Below are 14955 nucleotides of genomic sequence, written 5' to 3'. Positions count from 1 at the left end.
ATTTCTGTGCCAGGAAAGATAATGGAGAAAGTAATTAAGGAAATCATCTGCAAACACTTGGATAATAATAAAGTGATAGGGAACAGCCAGCATGGATTTATAAAGAACAAATCATGTCAAACCAATCTGATAGCTTTCTTTGATAGGATAACAAGTCTTGTGGATAAGGGAGAAGCAGTGGCTATGGTATACCTAGACTTTAGTAAGGCATTTAATACGGTCTCGCATGATATTCTTATCAATAAACTAGGCAAATACAACTTAGATGGGGCTACTATAAGGTGGGTGCATAACTGGCTGGATAACCATTCTCAGAGAGTAGTTATTAATGGTTCACAAACCTGATGGAAAGGTATAACAAGTGGGATTCTGCAGGGGTCTGGGACAGGTTCTGTTCAATATCTTCATCATCAGCATAGAGAGTACGCTTATTAAGTTTGCAGATGATACCAAGATGGGAGGGGTTACAACTGCTTTGGAAGATAGGGACATAATTCAAAATGATCTGGACAAACTGAAGAAATGGTCTGAGATAAACAGGATGAAGTTTAATAAGGACAAATGCAAAGTGCTCCACTTCGGAAGGAACAATCAGTTTCACACAAACAGAATGGGAAGCAACTGTCTAGGAAGGAGTACGGCAGAAAGGGATCTAGCTCTATAGTGGACCACAAGCTGAATATGAGTCAACAGTGTGACGCTGTTCCAAAAAAAGCAAATATGATTCTAGGGTGCCTTAACAGGTGTGTTGTGAGGAAGACATGAGAAGTCATTCTTCCGCTCTACTCTGCGCTGGTTAGGCCTCAGTTGGAGTATTGTGTCCAGTTCTGGGCACCACATTTCAAGAAAGATGTGGAGAAACTGGAGAGGGTCCAGAGAAGAGCTACAAGAATGGTTAAAGGTCTAGGGAACATGACCTATGAAGGAAGACTGAAAGAACTGGGATTGTTTAGTTTGGCAAAGAGAAGATTGAGAGGTTTTCAGGTATCTAAAAGGGTGTCAGAAGGAGGAGGGACAAAAAAATGTTCTTCTTGGCCTCTGAGGATAGAACAAGAATCAAAGGACTTAAACTACAGCAAGAGAGGTTTAGGTTGGACATTAGGAAAAAGTTCCTAACTGTCAGGGTGGTCAAACCCTGGAATAACTTTCCTGGGGAGGTTGTGGAATCTCCATCTCTGGAAATATTTAAGAGTAGGTTAGATAAACATCTATCAGGGATGGTTTAGACAGTACTGAGTCCAGCCATGAGGGCAGGGGACTGGACTAAATAACCTCTCAAGGTCCCTTCCAGTCCTAGTATTTTATGATTCTACGATATACCATCTGGAATTATAGGCCAGTACACTGGAAAACTGTAAGAGCAAGAAAACATTGCAAGATTCCACAAAATGGGAACTTTTCAAAACTGCTGCTGCTTTCTAACAAGTGTCAAATTTTGGCATCGCTGGATCTGATACAAGGATAATCAGGAACTCCGACATGCAACCTTTTTTTGTCAGAAACTGCAACCAAAGTAAGAGTAAGAAAGAAGAATATGCAGACAAGGTCTAGCATGAAACTTTTATTAAGAAAAACAAAAACAACAATCCTTTTAAAAAGTTTGTTCTCATACACCTCTGCAAGGAGAACACTTTGGATATGTCTACATAGCAGCATTATTCCAAAATAACAAAGAGAGCATCTACACTACAAGCCTTTATTTTGAAATAATGTCAAGCTGGAGGACTTCTTACTCTAACTCCCGTAACCCTCATTTTACGAGGAGTAAGAGAAATCACAGGAAGAGTTTGCTTCCTTTGACTTCCTGCTCTGTAGACAGCACCTAAAGCCGAGTTAAGCTGTTTTGACTTAAGCTACACAATTGACATAGCTGAAGATGCATAGCTTAATTCAACTTTAGCCCTTTTGTGTAGACAAACCCGTTGTGTGCTCATTATTCATGCAGGATCTTTTATACTATACTACTTCAGCTAGTAGGAAACTGAAGTTCTAATAGCTCCTCCATACTTGAAAATATTAATTTTATTTTATTATCTCTTTAAGAAAGAAAAATAGAGGAAGGACTGCTACTACAAGATGCTATAGGTATTACCCATCAAAGATTTTATGTATTTGGCTAAGAGTGTTCAAACAACATTATCAGAAGCCAAGTACCCAAATTGTGAGATATACAGCACACAAAAAACTTCCGTCCTTCATCTACAAAGATCTCTTCCAATCAAGAAGCCACAGACCTATAGGGAAACATCCCAAAATACAAGGATGAATCTACCTTGAGATGGTGACTTTATAAGTTTTAGCCTTCTTTTGGAAGTCTCACCTAAAAAAATAGCCGAACTTTAAATACTCTGTCAGATACAAATTTAGAACAACCATCAATATCCACCCAAATGCTGAGATGCCCATTCATATTCAGATACAAGCTAGAAAGCAGGGCTGCCTGAAACAGATTTAGAGACCCTTTGACAGTCAGAAATACCCTTAAATTCTTGTTGAGAAGGAAACCAAAATAATTTCCCCTTTGTTCTATTCTATATAGGATTTTATATGGACCCTCTTGCTGTATGAGTTCCTTTCAGTTCTTGGCAACCCCTTGAGGCTGAGGATGATTTTTTTATGTGTTTCATTTTTACAGGTCCTTTGGTGACTGAGGAGTCTGATCCTTGACACACGGGCCCATTGGCAAATGTCGCAGATGGTGGTGTAAGTCAGCATTGCACTGCAGTTGTCTTTTTTTCCTTGGCAATTTTCCTCAAAAGTGGACATAACCTTTCTGACAAGTCTTTGCCAGTTACCCTAATCCTGAGCTACTGTCTCCCATGTGTGTGGTGTTTATGCCATATCTCTTGATGTTTATTTTGAGGGTTCTCCTCTCACTTCCAAAAGTTTAATTGTAACTCTAACAGGAGTAACTGTACTGAAGTCAACAGAGTAACGTGTGTAAAACTGGTGAGAAGAAATAAGCCTAGTGAATTGGAACCCTCCTTTTCGGTTGAGCAACTTCCAGAGGGGATGATCCAGTAAATTCTAAAACTTAAATGTGGTGTCAGTAGAGGAAAAGTGTGAGATTCAGGTAAGAGGAAACTTTGTGAAAAACACTTGCTTTCTGATTCTGCATTTCCCTTCATTGCTATGCAAGTAAGTTTGGGCTCCCTAACTGGAAATGAAACCAGGCATAGACACATATACTAGCTGTTCTATATTGCTTTTCTTTGTTGGTTCTTTGACAAACCACGACCCAATTCCTCTCAGAAAATAACAGAGAATGAGTTTGGTTCATTGCTTATACTTCACTGGCTGAGTCACAGGTCCACTCGCTGAAGTAGCCTTTTGGAGTGAGAGTGTACTAATTCAGTCCAATTTGGGGATTGGGCTCTGTAGTGCTCTTTCTAGCTAACCTTCTCTATTTGACATCTCCCATAGGTCCCAGACTGTTAAATAACAGCAATCTACAAAAATACGGCAAACAGCTTACTCTCTCCTTCCTGCGTGATTTTATACAGCATTTAGAACTTTCTCAGTTGATTAACACACTTTCTCCTTCCCATCTAAGTCATTATGCACCTTTTATTCCTTCTTTGAAAGAACCTGTTCTCTACTGGTGCTGACATGGCTAAACAATCCTATCCAGTAGAGTCCTGCATGGATCCAAATTTCTCTCTGCAGATGTGGTTATCCACAGATAGAAACCAGTATCTGCTAAACTCCAGAGCTTTACTGCCAGAACCAAAGAAGAACAACAGGTGTTACTGCTCCCATGAGCCCCATGCTAGTAGCTGCTGCTGGTTGTGCAGCTGTGCCACCTTTGGCCCTTCCATACATATGCATCTCCTATCAAGGATCGTATTATCCCATGGTCAGGAGGAGATGCTGGTGGAGAGCGCTGGTGCCTGGGAGCGATGGCAACATGTTCTCTTCCTTTTGGATGCTGTGGTTCCCAGGAGTAGTCCTGCGGTTTAGCAGATACCAATTTCTATCTACAGCTACGTGCATCCACAGATAGAAATCTGCATCCATGACATGCTCTGCCTATCCGCGCTCTCAAATTACCATATATTTGCCTGAAAAACTTAGCCCCAATTCTTGTAATTAGGATTTTAAACTATTAAACTTCTTACTTACTATATGTAAACTTTGTTGCCCCCAGGCCTACAATATAGGAGGAGAACTGGAAAAAATCCAAAATGTAATAAATAATCTTAGAACAACCAAATAGGGAACAAAAGGAAGTCTTCAAAAGAGGTAAAGATAAACATTATGAAATGTTTCTAGAACAAAAAGAAAAGTGAACAATGAACAAGGCAGTAGGCCTCTGAGCGATGAAAAAGGTATTTTACTGAAAGGAGAGTGAGAGATGTGGCTCAACAAAATTTATTTGCTCTACTGTTCACAAAGGACGGAAGACAGATGTCAGAAACAGACATTAATTTCCCAGAGAGGAAGAAGAAATACTGACAGAAACCAGATTCATGCCAGAAAGTGTTTAGGAAATTAGAAAGTGTAAAGACTGCCAAAACTATAGGACCAGATGGGATGCAGCCTCAATTTCTAAAACGAGGAGTAAATGAGATGGAAGAACCATTAACAGATATATTTAGAAGGTATGTGAGAACAGGGGAATTACTGAAGGACTGGAGAGAGGCAAATGTAACACCGTCTCAGACCTTTAATTTAAACAGCAGCAAAGATATTGGAACACTAACAGATTTCCATGTTGTGTTTTGCTGTGCCAGTATTAACGTTACCATGGCAACATTATGTACAGCGAGCAGAGAGGGAGTATCACAGTCAGTTTAAGGGTAACTACGGTATCCTTATGTAGGAAATGGACAATGAAATGCCTTAGCAGGTTTTGTCTGCTCTTCAGGAAAAAACTGTTTTGGTCTTTTAAATTCTTGCTATCTGAGGTAGCTAATTAGCAGGTGGATGTGCCACTGAAGAGCTTAGATTCTGACAGAGTGACAACTGATGGCAGCTGGGCTGAAGAGTAGGCAATCCTGGAAGAAAGGGTGAGATGAGAGACAGAGACAAGCAGGAAACAAAAATCCTTAAGAAGGATATATAAAAACAGAGAACAGAACAATAAAATACAGTGAACTGGAGAAGAGAAACAAGACCATGGAAGAAAAAAGAGAAAATGAATGAAAGAAATAATACCCATGAAAGGAAAAGGGAAAAAAATAGGTTTTCCTGCAGAAATCACCAGATGTCAGAGTTAAAAAGGCAAGTGCCAATTTTTGGTGAGTTTTCTACTAATCAAGTTGCGCTAACAGCAGAGACAGGCATTTGGATACCATGGTAATGGCAAGCTGTGTAAGAATATACAAAAACTAACTAAGGTTTAACAGGATATTATGATTTTAATAAACTGTTTCCCTGTCAAAATGTAGGAGAAAAAAAGCAAGCAGGGAGTCCGAGAAAGAACCGTGCTTATTGGGTGAAGATGGAACATTTTCTTAATCTAAAAGCGAAAGTTCATATATGTATAAAACCTTTGTGAAATGAAATGCAGACAGAGTTTACAAACAGCAGGGTAAACCTTAACTGCCAGTAGAAAATGCTAGAACGCAGTCCGACCTTCAGGGCCATCCTTACTCATATTTGTGATAAGCAGATGCATATGGCTAGGGTTGCCAGGTGTCCGGTATTCTACCAGAAAGTCTGGTATTTGCGCTCTTTGTCTGGTAAAAAAAAATCAGAGAACACCGGACATGTGCAATGTCCGATACTCTCTGATTTTTCCGGCTGCGCACCGGACGGAAGCCTGGCATGGGCGAGGGGAGCGGCTGGAAGGCGGGGCCACGATCGGTGCTAGGAGCCTGTGATTGCACAGAAGCCCGGCAGGGGTGGAGGGAGTGGCTGGGAGTCCCCCGCAAGGCTTCTGAAGCGCCCAGAGCAGTGATCACGGCCCCGCCTCCCAGGTGGGGAATCCCAGCTGGTAGGCGGGACTGCAATCACCGCTCTGGGTGCTTCAGAAGTCTTGCTGGGGCGGAGGGAGTGGCTGGGAATCCTAGCCACTCAGCCTAGCCCCGCAAGGCATCTGCGCAATCACAGGCTCCCAGCGCCAATCATGGCCCCACCTCCCAGCCTGGGAGTCCCAGCTGGGAGGCAGGGTTGTGATCGTCGCTCTGGGCACCCGGTGTTCTCTTTTCTTTTCTTTTCTTTTGCTTGACCAAAAAATACTGCGTGTCCAGTATTTTTTGGGAGACCATCTGGCAACTCTACACAGGGCACCCAAATATTTGGGGCACCACAGGGTCTTAATGTCTACCCATCTCTTCTTCTTTTGAGCTCTGAAGATCTACTTCCTCTGAAGAGGATCGAGTTAACTTAAAAGTGAAAAAGCCTGCCAGATCTATTAGCAGAACATTGAACCTGCAAAAGAGCCACTCAAGTGGTAATGAAGCCATTTAACAGGCATTGCCAAACCTGGATTTATACCATCAGTTTCTAAATTGACTGTGATAGTCATAGGACCTTAGTTTAAAATCTGCTATAAAATATTTCATTAGTGTGTTGCTGAAGATTATAAAATCGCATCTCTAAAAAATCATCGAGCCTTCCCTCTTCTTTTGTTGGGCATGAGGGCACCAGTTTAATAGTGCAGTTGAAGGCCCCATAAATGCTCAGAATGTCTCTGCTAACCTTTGCATTTACTCTGTTTAGAGCAGCTGAAGGTTCCAGGGTTGCATTAATACTAGGGTTGCCTATAGCTAATACCTATATGGGCCATGCATCTGTGTAAAAAGATACAGAAAGGGAGCGAGATGGTTTATGTTAGTTAGAATAGATAAACACCACTCAAAAACTTCCCTACACAGAGAAAATTCCTACCTGATCATATCCACCAGGTATACTGTTCCCTGGTAAAACTAAGGGAGCTTTAACTTTGCTTACATGGGATGTTCATTTCTTTATCATGAAAGTTGAACTTACAAATGTAGAATTATGTACAAACTTCATTCAAAAATAAAAAATGTAAAACTTTAGAACCCACAAGTTAACTCAGCCCCTCTCCTTGTTGAGCCAATTGCTCAAACAAACAAGATTTTTTGGGGGGTTTAGATTTGTGGAAGATAACGCTGCCCGTTTCCCGTTTACAGTGTCACCTGAAAGTAAGAAGAAGCATTTGCATGGCACTCTGGTAGCTGGTGTTGCAAGATATTAACGTGCCAGATGCATTAAGAATTCATATATCCCTTCATATTCTGTCCACCATTTTCCAGAGGACATGTGTTTGATAATTAGAGGTTCTGCTTGATAATCGTCCTAAGTAGTGCAAACCAATACATGTTCATTTTCATCACCATAATCTTAAACCTTGGGTCAAGTGCAGTAGCTATGTTTAGAAATCTCACATTGTTCCTTGCCAAATTTGAAAGAAAAGTGTTCTTAAAACAAACATGTACTGGGTCATCATCAGAGATTGCTGTAACATTAAATATATTGCAGAATACAGATAAAATAGAGCAGGAGACGTAAAATTCTTCCCTAAGGAGTCAGACACAAATTTAATTAATACATTATTAATTTGAGTGATGAGCATTGAAGTCTGTCCCTTGGAATGGGGACTGAAGCATGAAGTGACATATGAATATTTAGCATATCTGGAACATAAATACCTTGCAATTCTGGCTACATAAGTGCCATGTGAACACCTGTCCTCAGTTTCAGGTGACACTGTAAATAAGAAGCAGGCAACATTATCCTGAATGCAAACAAACTTGTTTCTCTGAGCCCAGTTCTACACTATTTCTAAATAACCTTTCCACCCCAAGGTTGCGTTTATAAGCGGAGCATCCACACTACCAAGCTCGTTAGTTCAAAATTACAGGCCGCAGAATTCAAAAACTGTACTCCTGCTTTTCATCAAGAGTAATGCTAATTCCGAAATAATTATTTTGAAATAATTACTCCCCAGAGTAATTCAAATTAATTACTCCCTAGAGCTTTCTGGGGCTCTAAGTTGACGATAGTGTATCCACATTAACAGATCCTGTCTTGGACTAATTTCGAGGCTTCCCTAAAGAGTGAACATACTAGTTTGAATTTATTAAATCAGGAGTTATTCAGTCAAATTTATTAATTTTGAAATAGTTTCCTAGTTTAGGCATGGCTTAAGTGATTGGTTGAATATGAAGTAGGACTGAATGGACATGAAGGGTCTAAACATTATTTTGTTTTTGAGTGTAGTTATGTAACAAAAATAATCTACTTTGTAAGTTGCACTTTCACAATAAAAAGATTACATTACAGTACTTGTATGAGATGAATTGAAAATTATTACTTTTATCATTTTTACTGTGCAAATATTTGTAATAATAATAATATAAAATGAGCACTGTTCACTTTGTATTATGTGCTGTAATTTAAATCAGTGTATTTGAAAATGCAAAAAAATCCAAAATATTTAATAATTTCCAATTTCTTAAGTGTGATTAAAACTGTGATTAATCATGATTAATTTTTAATAGATTAATTACATGAGTTAACTGTGATTAAATGACATTCCTAAAAAGAATAAAACCAAAAATCCTCCATGAACGAAATGACCATTCTCTGCCCAGTTCAAGTATGCCACACTTTTTGACAGAGCTATTATTAAGAGAGAAATGATATTTTCAATGTCATGAGGTTTTTTCTATTACAGACCAGATATTTTCTGATATTATGTAAAAATGAAATAACAAAGGGCATCTGCACTGCCCTTATTAAAGCTTGTTTGCTAGAATTATGCCAATGCAGAAAAATGACTAACACAAAAGTAATTACTGAGCATAAATCCACACCGCAGTTGAACAGTAGTCACTAGCTCAATGACAAATTAAATTAGAAGCATAAACGGCAAGGACTGAGAGGACTTAAACATCATCAGATTCTAAAACAAATTCTGCCCTCAGATTACCTTGTATAGGGGATCAGGATACATGATACTGTTGTAGGGAGACAAAGGGAAGATAACCCAGCCCCTGGAAGAGAGAACTGCAGAGAATGTAAGAACAGCAACTGATTGAAGGGGTAGTATCTAGCCAGCTGTCTGAATGGATGAGAGGAGTTTGCTGTGTGATATGAGAGCAAGTGTGTAAATTTGGGGGAGTTGTGATTAATTTTCTTAAGTAAACAGCACACCACACACTGAAAGGAATAGCCTGAAATCTTGCTGATTAACTCATCTGCCTTCTCTCTCTGAATCAGATACGTGCTTATCAGACAGCGTCACCATAGCTATTTCACTCAGATTCTTTGACAAAATAAATATAAATGTTATATACAAAAATATGTTAGAGGGTTAAGGTTGCAAAGTAAAGCACTAAAAAGTTTGGAAATGCCAGCTCTAGAGTTGCCTGGGTACATTTAATGTGAAGCGTTTGGAGCACTCTAAGTAGGGTTGCCAGATGTCTGGTATTGACCCGGACAGTACGGTATTTTAGCCTTCTCTCAGGTAAAAAAATGCAGAAAATACTGGTATTGTCTGATTTTTTTCCCGGACAGGGGGCGAAAGTACCAGACTGTCCAGGTCAATACCGGACACCTGGCAACCATAAGCAACCGGGCCTAGCCTGTCCACTTCCACCCCCCCTTAGCTGGTTCTGTAGGGGAGCTGTCTGGTCCGGAGCAGGGAGAGAAGGCAGAGAAGATAGCGACTGCCTGCCTGGGTGTAGCGTCGCAATCAGCCGCCTCTCAGAAAGTCATACCTAGGGCATACTGAGCATGTGTAGTGCAACTGAGCATGCTCAGTAAGAGCTGCTGTTACTATTGCCCTCACTGTGCTGCTACACTGGCAGCCTGTTAAGAGTGGCAGAGCCCAGATCCTGCTCTTAAAGGGGCCATGCTGGGTTTTTTTTATTTCTTTTTTTTCCCCCTTAACTCTCAGGGCGCCCCCCCCCCCTTTTTTTTTCTCAACAACTTTGATCCTCCCCCCCCCCCATTTTTTTCAGCAGAATTTCCCCAGTGGTTTTTTTGGGGGGGGAGAAGGGGTGTTTGGTATTTTTGGTTAAACCATCTGGCAACCCTAACTTTAAGATATTATGATACAGTCTTTAATTACATGATTGTGACACAAGGACACTTTAGTGAGAACTGTTAGAGATGCAGAAGGGTTACAGGGATCACTCAGGTCTTGTTTCTTCACACTAGGTTCACCAAATGGTGTCATGCAAGGTCTTCATTGAAACCCTTGTTTGTCACACTGGCCATCATAATCATTAGACAATATATATATGGAGAGTATATGTAAAGTTATGTTAATATACTGAATTATGTTTTTCAGGTATATGAATAGCGGCTGGCCAAGCAGAGATTGCTAACCTAGTATATTTCAGGTAGGAGATGTTTACCTATATAATTTTCTATATGTAAATTGAGTATTAGGCAGTTCGCAATTTACAGTGTCAGCCAAATGTGCTTGAAGAGATTGTAAATCTTCAAGAGAAAAAAGAAGAAGAAGAAATAAATCAGCAGGAGGGAGTCCTTCTAATAAGTGAAGACAATGAACTTTGGGACTATAATTGTAGGTACAGGGACTCACTGCATTCTTCATCTAAGTAGTAAGCAGTCTCTGATTCATGAAAAAAAGGATCAAAGCCTGTTGTGGCTGAAAAATTCTGGAGATACTTTGGAGTGAGCAAAACTTTTATTAGCATGGGGGGAGGCAGGTGGGTATCCAAAGACATATAAGATCCATAATGTCTGTATTATTATATATATAAGCCTTTGTTTACAATATTTCTACATTTTATCACTTGAATCTCTGTTCTTTATATTACTTCTTGTTTTTACCACAAACTTACCTAAGAGCAGTGTGCTGTGTGGAACTGAAATATAAAGTGTATCTGGTTAGGTAGGGTGGATTGTTCCTTTGGGAAAAGAGGATTTGGGAATGCTATGAATGTCCAATGGATCAGGGATTGGGATTCTTGGAGGACTTGAGGGTTAGAATGGGCGTAGCATCAAACCATAAAGAGACTGCAGGGTCTGCAGAGACCTGCAGGGTCTGTGTTGCCAGAGGCTAGTAAAGCTGGGGAACTGACCCTCAGCAGGCAGAGACAAGGCATGCTCATGCTAAGGGCAGAAGGAAGTGAGATGCCTCACAGCCCTCGGTGTGCCCAAGAAGTGTAGCACTGATCACATACTATTTTCTCAATAGAATCTCTGCTTTAATCAGTGCACATGATGGACAGTATATGATTAACAAGCAGCTTTTCAATATTTTGTCTTCTCACTGTTCAATGTATTGTCCTAGGTCAGATCACTAAAACCGTGCCCTAATGAAAGAATTATTAGTATCCTCTTGGGCTTCCATATGGGTACTGATCACTATAGCATCTGAGTGCTTCACAAATTTTACTTGACCTTCACATACTTTGCGATGTGGGGAGGTAGCATTATCCCCTTCTTCACAGACAGGGAGCTGAGGCAGAAAGAGAATTAAAAAAACCCAACCCTGATTCTGGATACCCAGTCTATTAAATCTATCTAGGACCTGATTTTTAAGAGTACTTAGCTTTATATAGCATTTTAAGATTTGTGCACAGTTCCCATTGACTTCAGTTACAATTGTAAGTAATCAAAACCTCTGCAAATCAGGCCCAGGGTGTCAAATTCCCCAGAAAATGAGGACCACAAGTTAATAACCACCTGTGATTTAAGTGGCTCACCTAGCATCACAAACTCTATTGCAGAGGCAGGGATAGAATCTCATTCTACGAACAGCAAACCAGGGAAATGGGGTCCAGATAAAATTACGGTATGGTGGGTTCACAAGTGGTTGAAAGAACATACAGGCAGTCCCCGACTTACGTCGGATCCGCACTTACGAATGGGGCTTTCTCGCCCCGGAGCTCACAGGCAGCGGTCAGCCACCTGGAGCTCCGGGGCGAGAAAAGCTGCTCCAGCTGCCCTGGTCTGCTGGGGACCGTCTCCAGCAGACCAGGGACACCGTGAGCAAACCCGCAGCAGCGGCGGGTTCCCGCGCTTCTGAGGCTTTGCCAGAGCAAAGCCTCAGAAGCGCGGGGACCCAGCCGCGGCTGCGGGTTTCCTCCCGGTGCCCCTGGTCTGCTGGGGACCGTCTCCAGCAAACCAGGGGCACCGGGAGCAAAGCGGTCTGGCCAGAGCAAAGCCTCAGAGGTGAGGCACCCCCCGCTGCCGCTTTGCTCCCTGTGTCCCTGGTCTGCTGGGGGGGGGCGCAGCTAGTGTGCCCCCCCCCAGCAGACCAGGCTTTTGTTGTGGACCCTGGGGCAGAGCAGCTGGGGCTCTGCCGGTTGGTCCTGCAGCGCCGCTCTGGGCACTACTGGACCAACCCGGCAGCACCCCAACTGCTCTGCCCCAGGCATCCTGATTCAGCCGCTGCTGGTCAGTTTCAGCAGTGGCTGAATCAGGACTCCTGGGGCAGAGCAGCTGGGGTGCTGCTGGGTTGGTCCAGTAGCGCCGAGGAGCGGTGCTACTAGAGCAACCCAGCAGCACCCCAGCTACTCTGCCCCAGACGTCCCCAAGTCAGCAGTTGCTCTGCCCCGGGCTTCCTGGAATCAGCTGCTGATCAGTTTCAGCAGCAGCTGACTTGGGGTTCTTAAGCTGAATCTGTATGTAAGTCAGAACTGGCGGTCAGTTTCAGCAGCGGCTGAATCTGGACGCCAGTTCCGACTTACATACAGATTCAACTTAAGAACAAACCTACAGTCCCTATCTTGTACGTAACCCGGGGACTGCCTGTACTCAAAGAGCAGTTTTTTAATGGTTTGCTGTCCATCTGGGCTGATGGACACCCAGGGTACTGTGGTCTAATGGTATTCAGTGTTTTTGTTAATGACTTGGATAATGTAATGAAGAATATGCATAGAAAATCTGCAGATGACACTAAGCAGGGAGGAGTTGCAAGCACAGTGGAGAAGGGAATCAGAATTCAAAAAAGACCTTGACAAATTGGAGAACTATACTGAAATCAACAAAATTAAATAAAGACAAAAGCATGTGAGAAGGAAAAAAGTCAAATGCACAAATACAAAACGGTTAGGTAGTAATACTGCTGAAAAGGAGCTAGGGGCTATAGTGGATCAAAAAATGAATATGAACTAATAATGTGATACAGTTGCAAAAAAGTCTAATATTTTGGAGTGTATTAACAGTGGTAAGACAGGAAGTGATTATCCCACACCAGTCAGCAACCATGAGGCCTCAGCTGTAGTACTGTGTCCAATTATGGGTGGTACAATTTAAGAAGGATGTGGATCAACTAGACTTAACCAAAAGGGTACAAAAATATTGATAAACACTCCAGAAATTTTTACTTCAGAGGAAATGTTTAAAAAATAAGGCATAGTTTAATCTTAAGAAAAAATGACCAAGGGGGATCAGAAAAAAACCTGTTACTTACTTTTCATAACTGTTGTTCCTTGAGATGTGTTGCTCATGTCCATTCCAAATAGATGTGTGTGAGCCACGTGCATGGTCATCAGAAGGTTTTTCCCCTAGCAATATCAATAGGTTGTCTATGGAGACCTCTGGAGTGGTGCCAATATGGTCATGTATACAGTCCACTGCTGACCCTACGCTCCCTCCCACCCCGCTGAGTTCCTTCTTGCCAGAAATACTCTGACAGAAGACAGGCGGGAGGGTACTAGTGGGAAGACAGGTGGGAGGGTACTGGAATGGATGTGAGCAACACATCTCGAAGAACAACAGTTACAAAAGGTAAGTAACCATTTTTTCTTGTTCGAGTGATTGCTCATGTTGATCCTAAGTAGATGACTCCCAATGAGATGGAGGGGTTGGAGATCACCGATTTGCAGACCGCAATACTGCCCTTCCAAAGGCAGTGCCATCTCTTGTGTGTTTACGAATGGGAGTAGTGAGATGTAAAGGTCTGGATGGATGACCAGTTGCTGCCCTACAAATGTCTTGGATAGGGACATGAGGAAGAAGTGCAGTGGAAGTGGCTTGCTCTCAGGTAGAGTCAGCAAGTTCTTTTTGGTGTCAAGAGATTGCTGGATGAGGACTGTCCTTGATTATTAGGGGCATTAGGAGACCTCCTACACCTCTGATGACTGTTTCTTCTCCCAAAATCGTGCTAAGATGAGAGCCAGAGCCACATCATAGCTGGTTTGCCTCTGGAGAGTGCCCTGTTTGTTGCCTCAGAAAGCCCCTGGGGTATGCTAAGCCACTGGATGTCGTCTTGATCCGGGTAGATGGCATGTCTACATCCCCCACCTGGCTAACCCTAGTAAGAGAATCCACTGGTACTGGACTCGACAGCCCAGGTTGTCGATGGTGCTGGCTGATCTCTCTGCACCATAAGGTGTCCTAATGTGGGGCGCACTCCTTTGGACTTGCTTGCCTCGGGTGTAGGAGATCCTTCCCTCTCTGGGTACTTCTATTGCTTGTAGGGTCCCAGGAACTGAGAACAGTGCTGCGAAGTCAGTGCCGAAGTCTTCAGTGCCAGAGAATGTCAGTGCCATGGTGTCTTAGAGGCATATCCTTTTGCGGTGCCATGGTGCCCCACGTCAAGGATGGTGCACTATTGCCCAGAGGAGGCCTGCTTTGGCACTGGGCCCAACTGTGCTGGTTGTGGGAACAGGAAAGATTCCATAAGTAGAAGTATAAATCTATAGTCTCCGACCCTGCACGTTCTCAGCTGAAATCCTTGCAAATTTTCTACTTATCCATGAGATGTGCCACTCTCAAACATTTAAGGCAAGACTCATGGGAGTTTCCTGTTGGCATAAACTTTTGGCCAGAAACACAGGGTTTAAAGCTGTGGGACTGAGGCATGCCCCAGTCCCCAGGGAAGGGGAAGACGACTAGCCCCCTCACTAATATATACACTTATAACTACTGCTAACTACTAGAACTAAACAAATATTTACACTACAAAGCTAGGAAAAATGCTTGCTCAAGGCAGGTGAGTGATAAGCTTCAAGAACCATCACTGGCAGTAAGCAGTATCAAACTCAGCAATGGACA

General features: G+C 42.3%; 1 protein-coding gene and 1 long non-coding RNA gene across 3 annotated transcripts in view; one reads left to right on the top strand and one right to left on the bottom strand.

Moving 5' to 3' along the window:
• ENTREP2 (endosomal transmembrane epsin interactor 2) overlaps window positions 1-14955 on the bottom strand; it is a 349968-nt gene that overhangs the window by 195253 nt on the left and 139760 nt on the right. The gene's annotated exons all lie outside the window — the stretch shown is intronic.
• Window positions 10269-14955, top strand: part of LOC142818364 (uncharacterized) — a 30443-nt gene continuing 25756 nt past the window's right edge. Inside the window, exon 1 of the long non-coding RNA XR_012895868.2 lies at window positions 10269-10322. This is a non-coding gene — a long non-coding RNA (uncharacterized LOC142818364). The remainder of the gene's footprint in view (window positions 10323-14955) is intronic.

This window comes from Pelodiscus sinensis, chromosome 14 (genome assembly GCF_052426305.1).
Source record: "Pelodiscus sinensis isolate ZL-2025 chromosome 14, ASM5242630v1, whole genome shotgun sequence".
Taxonomy (NCBI): Eukaryota; Metazoa; Chordata; order Testudines; family Trionychidae; genus Pelodiscus; species Pelodiscus sinensis.
Note: the sequence above shows the minus strand (reverse complement) of the source record. Positions and strands in the feature narration are given on the sequence as shown.